Consider the following 22,495-nt stretch of genomic DNA (forward strand, 5'->3'; position numbering starts at 1 on the left):
ACCCCAGTTATCGCCCTCCCCCCAACAATCACGTTCACTGGGGGTTCAGTCTTAGCAGGACCAAGGGCTTCCCCTTCCACTGATGCTCTTACTAGGATATTCATTGCTACCTATGAGGTCAGAGTCCAGGGTCAGTCCATGTATAGTCTTTGGGTAGTGGCTTGGTCCCTGGAAGCTCTGGTTGGTTGGCATTGTTGTTCATATGGGGTCTCAAGCCCCTTCAAGCTCTTTCAGTCCTTTCTCTGATTCCTTCAACGGGTGTCGCGGTCTAAGTTCAGTGGTTTGCTGCTGGCATTCGCCTATGTATTTGCTGTATTCTGGTTGTGTCTCTCAGGAGAGATCTACATCCGGTTCCTGTCACCCTGCACTTCTTTTCTTCATCCATCTTACCTAGTTTGGTGGCTGTATATGTATGGGCCACATGTGGGGCAGGCTCTGAATGGGTGCTCCTTCTGCCTCTGTTTTAAACTTTGCCTCCCTATTCCCTGCCAAGGATATTCTTGTTCCCCTTTTAAAGAAGGAGTGAAGCATTCGCATTTTGATCATTGTCTTGAGTTTCATATATTCTGTGCATCTAGGGTAATTAAAGCATTTGGGCTAATAGCCACTTATCAATGAGTGCATACCATGTGTGTTTTTCTGTGATTGGGTTACCTCACTCAGGATGATAATTTCCAGTTCCATCCATTTGCCTATGAATTTCATAAAGTCATTGTCTTTGATAGCTGAGTAATATTCTGTTGTGTAGATGTACCATATTTTCTGTATCCATTCCTCTGTTGAAGGGCATCTGGGTTCTTTCCAGCTTCTGGCTATTATAAATAAGGCTGGTATGAACATAGTGGAGCACGTGTCTTTTTTTATGTTGGGGCATCTTTTGGGTATATGCCCAAGAGAGGTATAGCTGGGTCCTCAAGTAGTTCAATGTCCAATTTTCTGAGGAACCTCCAGACTGATTTCCAGAATGGTTGTACTAGTCTGCAATCCCACCAACAATGGAGGAGTGTTCCTCTTTCTCCACATCCTCCCCAGCATATGCTGTCACCTGAGTTTTTGATCTTAGCCATTCTCACTGGTGTGAGGTGAAATCTCAGGGTTGTTTTGATTTGCATTTCCCTTATGACTAAAGATGTTGAACATTTCTTTAGGTGTTTCTCAGCCACTCGGCATTCCTCAGCTGTGAATTCTTTGTTTACCTCTGAACCCCATTTTTAATAGGGTTATTTGTCTCTGTGCAGTCTAACTTTGTGAGGTTTTTGTATATTTTGGATATAAGGCCTCTATCTGTTGTAGGATTGGTAAAGAACTTTTCCCAATATGTTGGTTGCTGTTTTGTCCAAACAACAGTGTCCTTTTCCTTCCAGTAGCTTTACAGTTTTATGAGATCCCATTTGTCGATTCTTGATCTTAGAGCATAAGCCATTGGTGTTTTGTTCAGGAAATTTTCTCGAGTGCCCAGGTGTTCGAGATGCTCCCCCACTTTTTCTGCTATTAGTTTGAGTGAATCTGGTTTGATGTGGGGGTCCTTGATCCACTTGGACTTAAGCTTTGTACAGGGTGATAAGCATGGATCGATCTGCATTCTTCTACATGCTGACCTCCAGTTGAACCAGCACCATTTGCTGAAAATGCTATTTTTTTTCCATTGGATGGTTTTGGCTCCTTTGTCAAAAATCAAGTGACCATAGGTGTGTGGGTTCATTTCTGGGTATTCAATTCTATTCCACTGGTCTATCTGTCTGTCTCTGTACCAATACCATGCAGTTTTTACCACTATTGCTCTGTAATACTGCTTGAGTTCAGGGATAGTGATTCCCCCTGAAGTCCTTTTATTGTTGAGGATACTTTTAGCTATCCTGGGTTTTTTGTTATTCCAGATGAATTTACAAATTGTTCTGTCTAACTCTCTGAAGAATTGGATTGGTATTTTGATGGGGATTGCATTGAATCTGTAGATCGCTTTTGGTAAAAATGGCCATTTTTACTATGTTAATCCTGCCAATCCATGAGCGTATTCATAGCTTTTTGAGAGAGGTTTAAACCGATGCTCTCAATGGGTGTAACAGTTTGCATGCTTACCAAAAGTAAATAGCTGTTTCCCCTTTTGATCTACCAATACCAGCAGTTGTTTAATTTTAGTCAGTCTGAAAGGATTAAGATGAAACTTCAATGTAGTATTAATATGAATTTCCTTGATGGTAAATGATGTTGAACAGTTTTTCATATTTTAAAATTAAAATTTTTTATATTTTTAATTATTCTTTGAGATTTCATATATGTATATGTTCTTTTTCTTCTAGGAACTTCAAAATAATATTTCACTGTTTTTTTTTCATTTTTTAGATCTCTTTACCTGGGTTTATATCCCATTTTTAATTAGGTTTTATAATGCTTTTTTATATTTTTGTATTTTTATTTCATTTTTTAATGTGTATGAGTGTTCTGCCTATGTGTGTATTTGTTTACCACATGCATGTCGCATGCCCATAGAAGACAAAGAGGCAATCAGATCTTCTCTAACTGGAGTTACTTATAGTTGTTAGCCACCATATAAATGCTTGAAATCAAAGCTTAGCCTTCTCGAAGAGTAGCAAGAGATCTTAACTGCTTGACATCTGACCAGTCATAATAGACAGAGAATTGAAGAAGTGAAATATATATGTATTTGAGAAGTTTCACATTACATGGCCCTGAATCACATGGTCCTCCGTCCGTAGGCTAGGCCCCTCAATATAACAATGAGGTGTGACAGTTGAATTCCCCCACCACAAGGGTTTCTAAAAGTAGCCTTCCCTTATCATTCTATTGACCACAGATCTTCCCCTCTAGAAAGGTTCTCAAGAGATGGGGATGTACTTCTATCTTTCCAAAAGATTGATAAATTATGAAATATGATTCCAATTCTTCTGGAATGTGAGAAATTTCAAAAACCATTTTAATTCTCCTGGGCCCTATAAAAGGGATGGTTTAGGATATAGGCTTGATTCTTCAGATGCTTACTTAGAGAGTGAGCCCAAATGTACAGTGAATCAATGACCAGGCCCTTGCCTTCTCTCCAGTCCTTGGGTGCACTGATGGTACTAAACATTGGCACCAATTCTGTGCAGTGATTCTTCACTGTTTCATCTAAGGAGGGTAAAAATGGTCAAGCAGGAAGTCACAGAGCTGAGATTTAAGAGGCAGAGCAGGTAGTAAGGGAAATCAGTTTCCTGTTGGTGTTTCCTGGAATCCTTCTTTTCTCTTTTTATGGCAGGCAATGTGCTGAATAATCAACATGAAGCAGCTGTATTGCATTCTGAGATTGGGAGCTCACATTACAATTGAAGGTGGGGCTAAAGACTTCCTTTCTGTGAAAGGAAGCATGTGAATTTGTTCTTGAGCATTGCTTTAAGATTCTGGCATGATTTTCCTTTGAGACCCCGGACAGTCATATATACATGCAAGAAATCCAAGTCCTTCTAGGTGGGATAATGAGGAGGTGGGGCCAATTCCTCTTCCCTACACTTTACAGGAAAAGAAAATGGTTTTTTTTTTTTTTTTGGTTCTTTTTTTTCGGAGCTGGGGACCGAACCCAGGGCCTTGCGCTTCCTAGGCAAGCGCTCTACCACTGAGCTAAATCCCCAACCCCAGAAAATGTTTTTAATGACAGTAAATAAAATCAATTATGTTAACCATTTCATCACCTCGAACTACATTCTGAACTAGGTCTCTTGGTGCCCTCCATCAGCATATGTAAAAGCTGCCTGTGGCACAAAGCTTTTGCCTAAATTGTCAGAATCTCCAAGCTGTAGTTCACTTCTTCCCAGTTCGGTCCACAAATTGCTTGAAACAGGTCCTGTGGTCTTTGCTGCATGACTTGAGATGAAACCAGCTGGATGTCCTTGAGCTTCCCCACACTAAAGATGAAATAGTTCAGCCCATACTGACTTGGATTGGACTACCCCACCAAGATAGCAACATGGTTCAGCCCACCAAGGGTATAAGAGGAGCTAGACACTTCTTTATATAGCAATTTAATCTTTGAGAGCTCTTTTACTAGGTCCTCTCTCTTTCTCTCTCTCTCTCTCTCTCTCTCTCTCTCTCTCTCTCTCTCTCTCTCTCTCTCTCTCTCCCTGTTTGTCTGTGTGTGTCTTGGCTGAAAAGAGCTTCATGGAAGAAGAGGCTAAAGAAATAGCTTCATGGCCTAAGCTCCATGTAATACACAGAAGGAACAGGATTTGAAAAAGTGCAAAGCAGCCCTTCGGTTTGAAGGAGCTCAAGAGAAAGGTAAACACTAGCTGGGTGAAAGAGCATAGACAGAAGGGGATTTCTGAGCAGCTATCAGGTTAGTGGTAGAATCAAGCCTGTAAATAGATATTTTGCATTTAGTTTAGAAAGTAAAGTTACTTCATTGAACTAGTTCGGTTTTCTTTTGCACACCTTCTGCCTCATGTGTATTACTGGAGATGAACACTAGATACATTTTTAAAGGATAAATATTACAGAAAGTGATGTAATGTGTTTTAATTCAAATGTATAAAATGAATTTTAAATAAAAAATACCACATACACAGATGCCTTAGCCATTATGAACATTGGGTACTTTTACAGATGACACAGGTTGAATTCACAAAAATCATGTTAGTCAACCAGATACCATATTCCAATGTCAAGGTTGCCCTCTTCTGGCTGCTGGGAGCATCTGCGTTCTTCCTCTGAACCAGCAGGCTCAGCTTTCTTCTCAGGTTAGAATAGCTCAGCAAAGCTGTTCCTATATGAACAGTAACCAGAGTGCTGTTAGGTGACATTTTTCTGGATGTTTTCTGTGTTTGTGTTCTCAGTCTTTTGAATGTGGAAGAACTGTGGCATTGGTACATCTTTTAAGTCTATATTTAAGACCATAGATTATAGCCTAGAAGATGGATTTGGTCTGTAAATCTCCATCTCCCACAACGGCCATACTTGCAGTCTCATGTCCCTATTTAAATTGTTCAAAGTAGAGCCTGGGACCAGAACCTAAAAGAGACTTAAGGATGACAGTATATATGGAGTGTGAAATCTGTTCTAGGTGGGCTCTTCTTTGACACTAGCCAGAGCTGAATGAGTGATTACTCCCTGGGAAAGAATATTAATTCTAGAGCGCTTGCACCTACAGACTTTTATAAAAATGCTTCTGAGACAAGCTTTCCTGTGTTGACTCAAGTATCCTTGATTCTGTTCTATTACTCACCAGGGTATGTCTTGTGAGAGCACTAAAGTTGACTATAGAGAAGCATTATGTGGACTATGAGAGCACAATAAACATCTGCTCCCTATTACATAATGGGATAAATGCATGGGATAAATATATACTGCTATTTCTTACTGATTCAATATCCATTAGACATTTTAGCATGCTTAGAGAATCAATATCAGCTGGAGTTCTAAATGAGACCCTGTCACATACAGAGGAGACAAATCAAACATGTTTGTGATAGCCTAGAAGACTACACACTTTCTACTGTTTACTAATAAATCACAATGTTAAATTTGATTCCAAGTTAAAATTCAACATTTTTAACTTGTTCTTCCTCTATAATTTTGTGATGTCGACATCATAAATGATTTTTACTGTCCATATTATGTTCTGAGGATTGGGTGATAGTTAACTAAATTAATACCTAAAAAGAATCTGCTTTTGTGATCACTTACTAGGTAACTAGCCCTTGAAGTTGGCTATAAAAAGGCTTTCCTGCTTTTAATCAGGGTCGACTTATATACTGGGAATAAAAGATGGAAAATCTGATAGAAAGTTTAATGCTCTAAGTTTTGAAGATATTTTTCTACTCCCTGTTTTCTATTCTACATCATATTTCTTGTACAAAGTGTTCTCAGATTGTGGGGGTCTGGATTGGCTTGATGGATCCCTGTAGGTAGGAAAGAGAAGCATGCTAACAGAAGAGAATGAAAACTTCATGTAGATTGTGTTTCTCAACATTGATTAGACTTCAGAAAGTCAAATACTAGATGATTCATTGCCAGCATACTTAAAATATAGGACAATTTGGAAAATGTTTCCAGGCAAGTACCAATCCAATCAGTCCAAATCCAGCCACACAATAAAGCCTAAGAAGTACCTATACAGAGACTCCTGCAAAAACCATGTTACTGGGGGAATAGATTCTCTAGCTTAAAGATTTGCATTCAAATATTTTTCTCTGGTGAAGAACAAAGAGGTCTGCAGGGCATAAAATGCCACATTTCCTACAGTGTTAAGTAACAATTATGAAGGGATAAAGTCTGGGATAATTATTCTGGGGAATTTGGGGGGACATCCACCTATATCAAAGGTAGGGGTGGTCTGCCCCCAAAAATAGCACAGAGCTTACCAGGTAAATAAAATTTTCCATTTGGAGCTCTGGGATTCAATGCACGTACTTTATCTCCTTCACAGAGGAGAGGCCTGTTTCTTATTTTCCAGTGATCTATAGATGCTTTGTGCTCCCCAAGTTCTATTGCTTATTAAAGAGTGAAAATCTCAAGTAGGAGAATTAACACCAGGCTATTCCCTATTTGCCTAATCAATGCAACATGGTCAGCCCTTCAACCATATACACACAACCAATAAAAATTCAGTCACCAAGTTTTGCTTATATATTTGAGTGTTCATAGTCACACATACACAACAAGGAAGAAATTGGTGGTAAAGAATTTAGGATAGGGAGGGGAGAAGTAAGGGGCTAAATTGTTGAAGGATATTTGATGATGGTTCATTGAGAACCTGATTGGTAGTAAATATCCAAGCTTAGAAAGATATTGCCTTTTCAGATGCAGCTAGGTGTGTCCTGAGAAGATGTAGTGTGGATGTACCTCTGAGAGCCAAAGCCTCAATAGAAGAGAATGCTAAAGGATGGAAAGTTTCTTCCTATTTTAAGGCAAATTGCATGGGAGGGGTCTTGTGGACTTTTCTGGATGACTTGAAGTGAAGTCAGCTGCATGTTGTTGAGGTGCTCCTCTTTAAAGTTGAAAAGTTCCTGGCTCCTTACTGACTTAACTTGGATCCCACCACCGCCACCACCACCACCATGAACTGATCTGCTTCAGCCTTCCAAGGGTGTAGTAGGGGAGAGAGATCCTTCTTTTATAACAATTAGACATCTGAGAGCTCTCCTGCTGGGCGATCTCTTTGAACTCTATTCTCTTGGCAAAGAATAGAATCCTGGAGACAAAGGAGTAAGAAGTAGCAGGACACAGATGAAACGGGATTTGAGAAAAGAGAGCAAAGTGCCCGCCTGGGTTTTGATGAGCTCAAGAGAAAGGTAGGCTAGCTAGGTAAATGGGCATAGATTTCTGAGCATCTAGCACTTTACTTGTATATTCAAGTTTGTAAATAAATATTTCACATATAGTTAAGAAAAGGAAGGTAGCACACTAGGTTAACATGCTTTTACTAAACCTCCCACCTCATTTGTCATAATTGGACGTATATATGAGAGAAATGTAAAAAGATAAAGGTTACAGAAAGTAATGTATTTTAAGTCAAATGTATAAAAATCAATTTTAAATAAAAATATAGTAAATACACAGACATTAGTTACAGACATTGAATATTGTTACATATGACACAGGATGCATTCCCAGAAACCATGGGCATTAAACCAGCTACTGTAACTGAAATCCTAAGGTATCTACTGCCCTCTTCTGACTACTTCAGGTACTGCATGCAAGCAAGTGCAAGGGAAACACACATAAACATAAAATAAAAATAAAGTATAAAAATTGGAGTCTTCTCCACAGATCATAGCCTTCAGACAGGGAGCATTGAGGACTAGGTAAGATGCACTTCATGCCAAATTACTGTAGCTAATTACCTAAAACTGAAACAGGTGGACATCATCAGGGCTTTTTTATTATTTGGAATATTTAACATGAGAAAAACGTTCTTTATTCTGGAGCTTTGGGTTGACAGGAAAAACATTTTATCTAGGCCACAGCTTCTGGTGGCCTACATATATAAAGGATATTGAAGATGGTAACTCTCAATTTCTCCTTGCCTTACTCTGGCAAGGGAGATCACTTTATTTTTCTAGCAGTAGAGTCTACTACTTTGGAATTCTGGTCTGTGCTGAGGACCAGCTGAGACATACATGCACTTCTGTATTCTTCAACTTGCCATTGGTACACAGTCATTCTTTTAGTCATTGGACAACACTCTATATAAGAGATGTTTCTATATCCACTTCATCCATACATAGAGAGAGCCATGCTTTGGGTTCTGTTCATCTGGAAAACCTTTACTAATGCAGATATGTGTTTTCACCTCCCACTGAGGAAGATGTGCTGGCTACCAATAGTGCTCCACTGTGATTGGCATCCACTTCCTGCTTTTCTTCCAGGGTTGTCTAGAGTCTCATATTGAAAGAACAAGATAAACCCCATTTCTGGAGAATTATAATGAAAGATAATGATAAATCCCATATATCTCCATCTAAGGACCTCTTTTGCCTCCACTTGGAAGACCAGGACTGATTTTTAAAACAGCTATAAAGTACCTGATTCAGGAATAGACCATAAGTCCCAGAAGGTAAGTCATGAGACACCAGCTCTAGGAACGGACCATAAAATCCAGAACAAGATCATAACCCCCACCCCTAGAGACCAACCTGGGAGTACCACAAAAAAAATGGGAAAAATCTTAACTCAGAATAGGTCATCTGCAGTGGGCAGGCCTATTTCATCATATGGTTAGAAGTCTATGACATGGGCATGCAAACCACTGACAAACTGTGACCCACTAGCACACACTAATGACATGTATGATTACTCTAGAGTGTATCCCTGGTTGCTATAAAAGGTATTTCATACCTTTGTCAGGGGTTGCTATTTCAAACAATGGTGGACACATGAATGATGATTGTTTCTGCATAATATGCACTCTTTGTTTTTGCATAATAATCCCTCTTTGTTTTTGCATACTATCTGAGTCATGGGTATTCCTTCAGTCATTTCAGACACTTACATTATTTAGAAGATTAATATTAGCTGCAGTTTGCTGGTGACTGTGAAATCACAGAAACAAATATATTTTGTATCCTAAAATCTCTCTTTAATTATTAATGTCCTTGGAAACATTCACCCAATGGAGCATATGCTTCCCACTGCTCCGAAGTGAATAATGAATAGTAAAAGCTATCCACGCTGATTCAATGAGGTTTAATATGAAAGGAGGAGGAGGAGGATAAGAAGGAGGAGGTAGAAAAGAATAAGTGGAGGGGGGTAAAGAAGAAGAAGAAAAAGAAGGAGAGCAAGAAGATGAGAAGGAAGAGGAAAAGAAGGAAAAGAAATAATACAGGAAGATGAGAAGCAGCAGGAGGAAGAGGAGGATGAGGACAAGGAGGGGGTGGATTCCTCCTTAGTGATGGAAGACAGAAAGGTCGGCTATTGGAGGTCAGGCATATGGGATACTGAAACACAAATCTTGCAGCTCTGGAAAGGGTCACCTCCTGAACTAGAATGCTGAGCCAGGAAACCTTATGCTGATGTGTGCTTTCAGCACAGTCTACCCCTAAGGGAGATGTTACATCACTCAAGATTCACTGGCCAATCATGGCCTCCAGGAAGACTCCAATCAAGGGAAGAGGAGGGTTCTTCCAGATGCTTTGTTGCCTGCTGCCTTTCAGCTTCATCGATGAACAGGCTTAAAAGGTTGGTGTGATGTGCTTTGAACTCTGTTGCTAAGTGCCTCAGAGGAATGCCAGCCCTGAGCTCCCATGTCTCATTATGGTGAGTATGTGACCATTGCCCCTAACCTGAATTAGCTGTGGACTGAGAAATGGGAGGCAAGGTGGTAGCCCTGCCCTGGGATGGGATAGCAGACACCTTGGAGTTTCGTTGTAGGCCTAGGCACTAGATATTATCACAGGGTTCAAATGAAGGACTTCATCATGTGCCCCCACCAGCGGGGACCCAGTTATTCGTGGGGATCGAGGGGGACCCACACCTGTGGGAGAATGGGCGAGAAAGAGGAGCGAGACCAAGAAGTGTCCTTGTCAAGGACTGTTTATTGAGAGGAGTGTACAGCATTTAAAGCTCTGAAGCAGGAATTGAAGCAGGAACTGAAGCTTAGGGTGGGGGGAGTACTGTGAATTGCCTAAGGACATAAGGTGAATCTCTAAACCGCAAGATATTCTCCTTAGACACTGAGGCAACAGTCTTCCGGGAACCTGTTCTTTCTTTGAAAAGGTCAAGCCCTTCTCAGGAATCTGCTCAGGGCAGGACTTTAGCTTTGCCTACTCCAGCAGTCCGGTCCCGGTCCCCAACAATTATGGGAGCTACATTTGGAGGAAGGGATTTCGAGTAGAGATATCCTTGGCAGGATGCCAAATTCGGAGACCTAGTTTCTCACTATCTTCAAAAACTTGTCCCTTGCCATTTAAGGCATGTTTTGGGTGCACCCAGAGCTGAACACCTACAGCTCTCTGTACCCAAATCCCATGGGGAAGAGAGCTGGACTCTCAGAAGTGAGGACAATCCAGAGAGCTCAGAGTAGGCAACTACCTCTGCTCACATTCCGGTCCAAGAGGAACCTGACTAGTGCCCTCTGTGCCCTCTGGGTACAGGAACCTAGGAGCAGTCAGGAGCAGGACCTTTCTGGTCTCTGCCTGAACCCAGAGCTGAGAGCCAGTCACTAGGAGTGCCAACACACATAGGAGCAGAGGTAAGACCAACACTTCTGCTCCAATTGACCTGCCTCATGACCTCAGGACCAACAAATGCAGGAACAGTCTGGGACAAGACACTTCCAGTTTCTGTCTGAACTTGAAGCAAACCCAGTCCCACAGCTCTCTGTACCCAGATCTGGCTGAAAGAAAACAAGTCTAAGTCATTCTGACACACAGAATTAAAGGAGGGCCAAACCACTGCCAGAGACAGCAAGACAAGCTAACACCAGAGACAACCTGATGGTGAGAGGCGAGTGCAGGAACCTAAACAACATAAACCAAGAATATGTGGCATCATCAGAGCCCAGTTCTCCCACCCAAGCAAATACTGGATATCCAAACACACCAGAAAAGCATGATTTGGATTTTAAGGACTTTAAGAAAGATATAAATAATTCCCTTAAACAAATACAGGACAACACGGATAAACTAATAGAAGCCCTTGAAGAGGAAATACAAAAATCCCTTAAAGAATTACAGGAAAACACAACTAAACAGGTGGAATTGAACAAAACTATCCAGGACTTAAAGATAGAAATAGAAATAGTAAAGAAAGCACAAAGACAACACTGGAGATAGAAAACTTAGGAAAGAGATCAGGAGTCATAGACACAAGCATCACCAACAGAATACAAGAGATAAAACAGAGAATCTCAGTGACAGAAAATACCAGCGAAAACGTTGACACAACTGTCAAAGATAATGTAAAATGCAAAAAGCTCCCTGTAGTGAGCCATATTGGATTTGGGCCTGGCCGTTTTGTGACTGCATAGCTCAAGGTGGCTACGTGACTCTGGGCTGCATGGCCACAGAGGTTCAACCTTGAAATGACTGCCATACAGACATGAGATTGTTGAACTAAAGCCTCTCCCAGGAAGACCCTGGGAGCAATGACAGGATGTTTCAGCCTGAGCAAAACACCGGATGTCCCTGAGCAGATTCCTGAGAAGGGTTCGACCTTTTCAAAGAACGTGTCCCCGGAAGACTGTTACCTCTTTGTTATAGGAGGATATCTTGTAGTGTAGTGATTCACCTTATATCCTTGGGCACTTCCCAAACTCCCCCACCCTACGCTTCAGTTCCCGCTTCTATTCCTGCCTCAGAGCTTTAAATGCTGTACATTTCTCTCAATAAACGAGACCTTGACAACAGAACTTTGCTTGGTCTCCTTCTCTCGCCCCCCATTAAGTCCAAGGGTAGCGCCCCTTCAGGACCCTGAAGAACTGGGTCCCCACTGGCGGGGACAGCTCCCAACCCAAAACGTCCAGGAAATCCAGGACAGAATGAGAAGATCAAACATAAGAATAATAAGTATAGAAGAAAGTAAAGACTTCCAATTTAAAGGGCCAGTAAATATCTTCAACAAAATCATAGAAGAAAACTTCCTTAACCTAAAGGAAGAAATGCCCATAAACATAAAAGAAGCCTACAGACCTCCAAATAGGTTGGACCAGAAAACAAACTCCTCCTATCACATAATAGTTAAAACATCAAATGCACAAAACAAAGAAAGAATATTAAAAGCAATAAGGGAAAAGAGTCAAGTGACATATAAAGGCAGATCTATAAGAATCACACCAGACTTTTCGCCAGAGACTATGAAAGCCAGAAGATCCTGGACAGATGTCATACAGACCCTAAGAGAACACAAATGCCAGCCCAGGTTACTGTATCCTGCAAAACTCTCAATTAACATAGATGGAGAAACCAAGATATTCCATAACAAAACCAAATTTACACAATATCTTTCTACAAATCCAGCACTACAAAGATGGAAAACTCCAGCACAAGGAGATTAACTATGCTGTACAAAAAACAAGAGTGTAATCTCCTCACAGTGGAAACAAAAGAGAGACACACAAACATAATTCCACCACTAACAAAAAAAAAAAATAACAGGAAGGAACAATCACTGTTCCTTAATAATTCTCAACATCAGTGGACTCAACTCCCCAATCAAAAGACATAGACAAAAGACTGGATATGTAAAGAGGACCAAGCATTTGGCTGCACACAGGAAACACACCTCAGGACAAAAACAGACACTACCTCAGAGTAAAAGGCTGGAAAACAACTATCTAAGAAAATGTTCTGAAGAAACAAGCTGGAGTTGTCATTCTAATATTGAATAAAATTGACTTTCAAGCAAAAGTCATCAAAAAACAAAAGGAAGGACACTTCATATTCATCAAAGGAAAAATCCACCAAGATGAACTCTGAATCCTGAATATCTATGCTCCAAATGCAAGGGCACCTACATTCATAAGAGAAACCTAATGAAAGCTCAAATCACACATTGCACCTCACACAATAATAGTAGGAGATTTCAACACCGCACTCTCATCAATGGACAGATCATAAAAACAGAAATTAAACAGAGACGTAGAGAAACTAACAGAAGTTGTGAAACAAATGGATTTAACAGGTATTTATAGAACATTCCATCCTAAAACAAAAGGATATACATTCTTCTCAGCACCTCATGGTACCTTCTCCAATATTGACCATATAATCAGTCACAAAACAGGTCTCAACAGATACAGGAAGATAGAAATAATCCCACACATCCTATCAAATCATCACGGACTAAGACTGGTCTTCAATAGCAAAAATAATGACAGAACACCCACATATACATGGAAGATGAACAATGCTCTACTCAAAAACAACTTGGTCAAGGGAGAAATAAAGAAAGAAATTAAAGATTTCGTGGAATTTAATGAAAATAAAGATACAGTATACCCAAACTTATGGGACACAATGAAAGCAGTGCAAAGAAGAAAACTCACAGCTCTGAGTGCCTGCAAAAAGAAACAGAGAGAATATGACAGCAGCTTGACAGCACACCTAAAAGCTCCAGAACAAAAAGGAATACACCCGAGAGGAGTAGAAGGCAGGAAATAATCAAACTCATGACTGAAATCAACAAAGTAGAAACAAAAAGGACTGTACAAAGAATCAACAAAACCAGGAGGTGGTTCTTTGAGAAAATCAACAAGATAGATAAACCCTTAGCCAGACTAGCCAGAGGACACAGAGAGTGTGTCCAAATTAACAAAATCAGAAATGAAAAGGGAGACATAACAGCAGAATCTGAGGAAATTCAAAGAATCATCAAATCCTACTACAAAAGCCTATATTCAACAAAACTGAAATTGGATGATTTTCTAAACAGATACTAGGTACCAAAGTTAAATCAGGAATAAATAAACCATCTAAACAACCCCATAACTCCTAAAGTAATAAAAGCAGATATTAAAAGTCTCCCAAACAAAAAGAGCCCAGGACCAGATGGGTTTAGTGCAGAATTCAATCAGACCTTCAGAGACCTCATACCAATACTGTCTAAACTATTCCACAAAATAGAAACAGACAGAGCACTACCAAATTTCTTCTTTGAAGCCACAATTGCTCTTATACCCAAACCACACAAAGACCCAACAAAGAAAGAGAATGTCAGACCAATTTCCCTCATGAATATTGACACAAAAATACTCAATAAATTTTTTTCAAACCGAATCCAAGAACACATCAAAATGTTCATCCATCATGATCAAGTAGGCTTCATCTCAGGAATAAAGGGATGATTTAATATACAGAAATCCATCAATGTAATCCATTATATAAACAAACTCAAAGATAAAATCCACATGATCATTTCATTAGATGATGAGAAAGCATTTGACAAAATGCAACAACTCTTCATGATAAAAGTCCTGGAAAGATCAGGATTTCAAGGCCCATATCTAAACATAGTAAAAGCAATTTACAGCAAACAAGTAGCTAACATCAAACTAAATGGAGAGAAACTTGAAGCAATCCCACTAAAATCAGGGACTAGACAAGGCTGCCCACTCTCTCCCTACTTGTTCAATACAGTACTCGAAATTCTAACCTAGCAATCAGACAACAAAAGGAGGTCAAAGGGATACAAATTGGAAGGAAAGAAGTCAAAATAACACTATTTGCAAATGATATGATAGTATACCTGTGACCCCAAATATTCCACCAGAGAACTATTTAACCTGATAAACAACTTCAGCAAAGTGTCAGGGTATAAAATTAACTCAAACAAATCAGTAGCCTTCCTCTACTCAAAGGATAAACAAGCTGAGAAAGAAATTACGGAAATGACACCCTTCACAATAGTCCCAAGTAAGATAAAATATCTTGGCATGACTTTAACCAAGCAAGTGAAAGATCTGTATGACAAGAACTTCAAGTCTCTGAAGAAAGAAATTGAGGAAGATCTCAGAAGATGGAAAGATCTCCCATGCTCGTGGATTGGCAGGATTAATACAGTAAAAATGGACATTTTGCCAAAAGCAATCTACAGAGTCAATGCAATCCCCATCAAAATTCCTACTCAATTCTTTATAGAGATGGAAAAAGGAATTTGCAAATTCATTTGTAATAACAAGAAATGCAGGATACCAAAAACTATCCTCAACAATAAAAGAACTTCTGAGGAAATCACCATCCCTGACCTCAAGCAGTATTACAGAGCAATAGTCATAAAAATTGTATGTTATTGGTACAGAGACAGGCAGATAGATCAGTGGAACATAATTGAAGAGCCAAAAATGAACCCACACACCTATGGTCACTTGATCTTTGACAAAGGAGCTAAAACTATCCAATGGAAGAAAAATAGCATTTTCAATAAATGGTGCTGGTTCAGCTGGAGGTCAGCATGTAGAAGAATGCAGATCGATCCATTCTTATCACCCTGTACAAAGATTAAGTCCAAGTGGATCAAGGACCTCCACATCAAACCAGATACACTCAAACTAATAAAAAAAAGTGGGAAAGAGTCTCAATCACATAGGCATTGGGGAAAATTTCCTGAACAAAGCACCAATGGCTTATGCTATAAGATCAAGAATCAACAAATGGAACCTCATAAAACTGCAAAGCTTCTGTAAAGCCAAGGACACTGCCCTTATGACAAAATGGCAACCAACAGATTGGGGAAAGATCTTTACCAATCCTACATTCAATACAAGGCTAAGATCCAAAATATACAAAGAACTCAAGAAGTTAGACTCCAGGGAGCCAAATTACCCTATTAAAAAGTGGGGTACAGAGCTAAACAAAAAATTCTCAGCTGAGGAATATCGAATGGCCGAGAAGCAGCCAAAGAAATGTTCAACATCCTTAGTCATCAGCAAAATGCAAATCAAAAGAATGCTGAAATTTCACCTCACACCAGTCAGAATGACTAAGAGCAAAAACTCAGGTGACAGCAGATGCTGGTGAGGATGTGGAGAAAGAGGAGCACTCCTCCATTGCTGGTAGGACTGCAGACTGGTACAACCATTCTGGAAATCAGTCTGGAGGTTCCTCAGAAAATTGGACATTCCATTACCTCCTTAGATATACTTCTCCTGGGCATAAATCCAAAGATGCTCAAACATACAACAAAGACACATGCTCCCCTATGTTTATAGCAGCCTTATGTATAATAGCCAGAAGCTGGAAAGAACCCAGATGCCCAACAGAGGAATGGATTCAAAAACTGTGTACATCTACACAATGGATTACTACTCAGCAGTCAAAAACTATGACTTCATGAAATTCATAGGCCAATGGAATGAACTGGAAAGTATTATCCTAAGTGAGGTAACACAATCACAGAAAAACACACATGGTATGCACTCACTGATAAGTGAATATTAGCGCAAAAGCTCAAATTACCCAAGATGCAGTCCACAGACCACAGGAAACTCAAGAAGAAGGATGACCAAAATACGGATGCTTCCACTCCTTCTTAAAAGAAGAAACAGAGCAGAGACTGAAGGAATGGCCATTCACAGCCTGCCCCACATGTGGCCCATGTATATATACAGCCACCAAAACTATATAAGTTGATGAAGCTAAGAAGTGAATCCTGAAAGGGACCAGATAAAGATCTCTCCTGAGAGAAACAACCAGAGCATGTCAAATACAGAAGTGAACGCTAGCAGCAAACCACTGAACTAAGAATGGGACCCCCTTTGGAGGAATTAGAGGAAAGATAGAAAGAGCTGAAGGGGCTTGTAACCCCATTAGAACAACAATGCCAACCAACCAGAGCTTCCAGGGACTAAACCACTACCGAAAGACTATACATGGTCTGACCCAGGGCTCCAACTGCATGTGTAGCAGAGAATAGCCTTATTGGGGCACCAGTGGAAGGGAAAGCCCTTGATCCTGCTAACGTTGGACCCCCAGTGCAGGGAAATGTCAGGAGGGGCATGGTAAGAGAGGGTGGATATGGGGGAACACCCTTATAGAGGAGGGGAAGGGGATAGAGGGCTTATGAATAGGAAACCAGGAGAAGGAATAACATTTGGAATGCAAATAAAAAAAAACCCAATAAAAAAAGCAAAGGCATCCACTTATCGTACTTTATGCAATTCTTTTTAGAAGGCCATCTTGTGGGGCAAGCATTCTGCACTCTCTTCTGTACATAGTTCACAGTGTGTTCAGAGCTTTCTTACACACACTCCCACAGAACTAAGTGGTTGTCTGTGGTTTACTTGTGGAAGTGGCCCACATTCGTTTCTCCCTACCAAAGGACACCCTGGGTTCTACTTGCTTTAGTTTGTGCAACTGTTTTTCCTCTTGTACCCTTCCACTCTGGATTTCTGAAGCTTGTTCTCTGTGTTTCACTGGGATAAAGTCTATTATTGTTATTACTATAATCATTATTATTATTATCATCATCATTGTCATTGTTAGTAATTCTGTCCTTCAGCTTCCTATTAACAAGCAGTCTTGGCTATGTAATTTCTCTCCAATGCTTTTGTTCTTGAATTTTGGGTCATGACTCATCACATGAGAAATTTCTCAACATTAAGGTCTTCTGGCTGTAACATGACCTAAACAATACGAAACAGTGACGCATGAAAGAACACCACATGTTTCTGACAGAGTTCACGTATACTGAATTTTGTTCACTCCTGAACACACTGCGTGCTATTCAAATGGTGCATACAGTACTAGCAAAGGATGTGTGAATGTTGCAGGAAGGAACACACCTGTGCTCAGGGTAGAGCTGTTTGTCTCATGAGCATCAAGGCTGTCACTGCATGTGAACATGGTTCTTAGCTGATGAAAGTATGGTTTAATTACAGAAAGCAAAACAATTTCCATCTAGTCCACTACCTCAACAAGGAAGTGTTCTGTTAGGGGGTTTCAAATTGGCTGTACTAGAATATTTATTTTTAAATCTTCTGTTTGAGTAGTGGTCTTTAGTTTCATGGGAAAACAAAAAAGAAACCAAAAGAACAAAACAAAAACCTTCTTGCTTGATTCATGGCTTGACATTAGGGCAGAATGTTGAAGATGGTCTACATCATAAAGTATCAAATATTCAGCCTTTTTTCAAAGTAAATTTTATATTTATTGTGCATATGAGTATGTGCTCACATGTGTGTATTAGTCATGCCTCCATCCACGGCATGCGTGTAAAAGTCAAATCAATTTGCGAGAGCTGGTTTTCCCCTTCCACCATGTGGGTCCTGAAATCAACCGCAGATCATCAGGCTTGGCCACAACCATCCTGTCACACTGAGGCACTGCATCAAAAGCCCCAGTTAATTCTAATATGTAAACACACACATCCATCTCATTCATATGCAAATTTGCTTAAATATTTTTAAAATGGTAAATTTATATGCCTACCAACAAGCCTTTTAAAAATAAACTGTTTTTAGATGATAAAAAAACACACATTCCTTATCTCACAAGTTTTCATCTCCGGCCTCTACCACACCACCCTAGAGCCTGAGCTCAGGGTCTCCCAAAGACAATGCAGGTATCTATGGGCCTAAGGTTTCATTTGGAGCCTCTGTGAAAGGACTCACACCAGTGCTCATGGTAAGAAGACAGAAAACCGAAATTAAAAAAAAAATAAGAAATTGTAGATTTTTTTCATATGGAAACCTCCATCACCTGAAGAAGCATACCCTACAGTAGAACCCCTTGATGTCAGAAATAGCTTCTTCAGTCTTATAGAAATGTTTCTTGCCTAGCCAGGGATTTGGAGCCTCAATGATATCTCAGTGCTATTAAGCACCTATTTAGTTTTAGAGTGTGATGAATATTCCATCTGGCTTATCATAAAAAGAAGTATACTTTGGGGTATATACCTAGTGAGTGATTTATTCACTGCCTGGGTATTCATTGATGGGTGATGGTGGTATGCAGGAAGAAGAGCAGAACATATATGTGAAAATGTATAGGCAGGAAATGCCCAACAGTGGGGTGATAGAATCTGAAGAGACCACCTACCAGAATCTGGTAGGCATAGCCCCCAGTTGAGGGATGGGGCCAAAAGCTTTGACCCAGAATTGTTCCTGTCTAAAGGAAATGCCAGGACAAAAATGGAGCCACCCAAAGACAACACCAAATTGGGATCCACTCCATCTGCAGACACCAAATCTCTGACATTATCACTGATTCCATGTTATGCTTACAGACAGGAGCCTGGCATGGCTGTCCTCTGAAAGGCTCTACCAGTACCTGCCTGAGGCAGCTATAGATACAGCCAACCATTGGACTGAGCTCCAGGACCCCTATGGAAGAGTTAAGGGAAGGATTGAATGAGCTGAAGAATATTGCAACCCCATAGGAACAACAACAGTATCACCTAACCTGGCCACCCAGAGCTCCCAGAGACAAAGTCACCAACCAAAGAGCATATATGGGCTAGTCTATGGCCCCTGCTACATATTGGCCTTGTCTTGCCTCAATGGGAGAGGATTCACTTGATCCTGTGGAAACGTGATGCCCCAGAGAAGGGGTATGCTAGAAGGGTGAGGTGGGAATGGGGGTGGTGGAGGAGCACCCACTTAGGGGCAAAGGGGAGGGGGATGGGGTGGATGCTTGAGAAAGGGGGACTGGGAAGGTAGATAACACTTGAAATGTAAATAAGTAAAATAATCAAAATGGAAGAAAATAACTTCAATAAATGACAATTTAGTGGTAACTGGCAAAATCGATGACCTGCATATTAAATAAAAGTATTGATTCAGTACAAAGAAAGAAAGAAAAAGAGAGAGAGAGAAAGTGAGAATGAAAAAAGAGAAAGAGAGAGACAGAGAGAGAGAGAGACAGAGAGAGAGAGACAGAGAGAAAAACAAAGAAAGAAATTGTATAGGCAGATGATAGCTCTGAGAGAAGGCTCAGCAACTCCTTATCTCTGTCCAAGCATGCCTGGGCTGTTCTGATTCAATAGGACAGGTGTGTTCTTACCACAGGGCTTCTTTTCCTATTGGCTATACCTTTCCCTATTGATAAGATTCTTCACAGAGTTCTTCCCCTCAGGGTCCAGGCTCATGCGTCATGGAAAGTCTAAGTGGCAGGTGGTATTGTACAGAACCTTGCAGATTAGTGTTCTCTGTCAGTATCCAAACCAATGCTGCTTTTGTATTCTGACCAGTTTCTCCTCCTAACTCACAGGAGATGCAATTCTGTATAGGGTGGAGTTTGGTGGTGGTCTTTTGGAGTTGAAGACTGTATGTCTACATTTGAAAGACAGCAAAATAAAGAGCTTTTACATTCAAGGATGAGAAAGAGATGTGAGGAATAGACTGTAAGCCTAGTCATATATGAGGAGCTACAGGAATGGTATCTGAGTTGAGATACAGTGTGACAAGGTCATCATATAGACGTTGCTTCATGGTGAGCAAGAGATCAGAGTTTTTGTTATTTTATCCTGCTCAGTGATGCTACTTTCTCATTCACTGGAGTGTGGGAGCTCATGAGTGTTGTTGTAAAATTTAGCTGGTGTACCTATATTCACAGAGTTGTGACAAATGGATTTTAACCATGTAGAAGGGTGGTTAAAATTTCAAGAGTCTCACCATTCTCTTATGATCTATTAGCTCTGGCTCCTCCGTTGGGCTGGTAGTAGAGAAGGCTGAAGGGATGGTAACCTCAGAGATAACATGGCACATAGAGTTAGTCACGTACTCAATGCTTCCAGGTTCTTCATATTGCCTAAGAAAACATTCAAGGAGGAGTCAATGAGATTTGAGGAGGGAAAGTCACCAGGGTACCAATGTTTAAAAAGACATAAAACTGTGAAGAGGGAGGATGTGTTGGGGTCCTAAAAAGAACTGGACTAGGGGAATGTGGACTGAATAATTAAAAAAATTTATACATGTATATGTATAAAATTCTCAGAGAATAAATAAAAATATAACTAAAATAAAATTATTCCATGAAATATACAGGGGAAGAATGTGTTCAAATATTCTATAAAGGAATATGACAGTATCATAAAAATAATGAAACCAACCAAACACACACACACACACACACACACACACACACACAAATTGTAGACCAACATCTCTGATGAAGATACACAGAATTTCTCAGTAAAATAATTACAAAATGAATTCAAGACCATATCAAGATGAACATTAATCATGATTAAGTTGACTTTGTTCCAGTGATGCAGGAGTTGTTAAAAAATACACACATAAATAAATAAATATAGTTAGCAACACAAATGTGTTCAAAGACTAGAATTGAGATAGAAAATGCCTTTGACAACCCCCAGTGAACTAGATTGTTGGGGGGAGGGCGGCAATGGGGGGAGGATGGGGAGGGGAACACCCATAAAGAAGGGGAGGGGGAGGGATTAGGGGGATGTTTGCCCGGAAACCTGGAAAGGGAATAACACTCGAAATGTATATAAGAAATACTCAAGTTAATAAATAAAAAAAAAAGAAAGAAAGAAAATGCCTTTGACAAAATCCATAAGTGTGTTCAAAGACTGGAATGGCATTCTCATCTCAATTGACATAGAAAACGACTTTGACAAAACCCAACATTCCTTTGTGATAAAGACCCAAAGAGAATAGAATGATGAGAATACATACATATATATATATATATATATATGTGTGTGTGTGTGTGTGTGTGTGTGTGTGTGTGTGTGTACACAAACCTAGATATACAGAAAAACTGGTATCATCCCTGTTACAAAGATTCCCACTGTCTTCACTCCTATTCAGTATGGTGTTTGAAGTCTTACCCAACATATATGATGAGAGATTGACAAAACGGGGCGGATACAAAAGAAAAACCAAGGATTAACATTTCTGTATTTGCAGAATATCTTCACCAGAAAACTCCTGGATGACAAATATCTGCAGGAAGCAAAATGAACAAACTCAGATCAGAAACCTGCCTTTATAATAATGGAAGCAAACTGAGAAAGAGGCTTTAATCCTGCAATTCAGAGTGAGTTCAGAAACAAACAAACATAATAAAACAAGCATAAGCAATAAGGAAAGGAAATCTCTGAGATACTGAGGAAACTAAATGAAGACTATGAGAGATGCAAAGACTCCCCATGCTCACGGATTGCTAAGATTAACTCTGTGAAAATCACCACCTGCCTTAGTTACCGTTTTACTGCTGTGAACAGACACCATAACCAAGCCAAGTCTTATAAAGGACAACATTTGGATCCCAGCCCACAGTTCCCTGCTCCCAAACCCCTTGGGAGAGAAAGCTCACTGCCCGGACAGGGTACTCCTGAGACTCCAGAGTGGGAGAGACCACCAATACTGCCCACCCCCACATCCCTGGCCCAAGAGGAAACTGTATAGGGTCTCTGGGAACCAGAAGATAGGAGCATGCAAGCGGCAGGTCCCCTGCGGTCCAGACACCACTTGTATCTGAAGGGACCCGATCAAAAGCTCCCTGCACCCAAATCCCATGGAGAGAGAGCTAAACATTCAGAGGGGCAGACATGCGTGGGAAGCCAGAGGAGACTACACTCTGCCCACATTTCTGACTCCAGAGGAAAACAA

General features: G+C 40.3%; 1 protein-coding gene across 6 annotated transcripts in view; it reads right to left on the reverse strand.

The window, feature by feature from the left end:
* Ctsml1 (cathepsin M like 1) overlaps window positions 1-22,495 on the reverse strand; it is an 82,100-nt gene that overhangs the window by 11,827 nt on the left and 47,778 nt on the right. For 2 of the 6 annotated variants that reach the window (XM_087591289.1, XM_087591290.1), the window contains one exon: window positions 20,531-20,666. The exons of 2 other annotated variants lie outside the window; for them this stretch is intronic. The gene's annotated coding sequence lies outside the window, so the exon portion shown is untranslated. Of the gene's footprint in view, window positions 1-4,636; window positions 4,751-20,530; window positions 20,667-21,711; window positions 21,827-22,495 lie in introns of all 6 variants that reach the window. 2 more of the 6 variants (XM_087591293.1, XM_087591294.1) reach the window with 2 other exon arrangements.

This window comes from Rattus norvegicus, chromosome 17 (assembly GCF_021556685.1).
Source record: "Rattus norvegicus strain SHRSP/BbbUtx chromosome 17, alternate assembly SHRSP_T2T, whole genome shotgun sequence".
Lineage (NCBI taxonomy): Eukaryota > Metazoa > Chordata > Mammalia > Rodentia > Muridae > Rattus > Rattus norvegicus.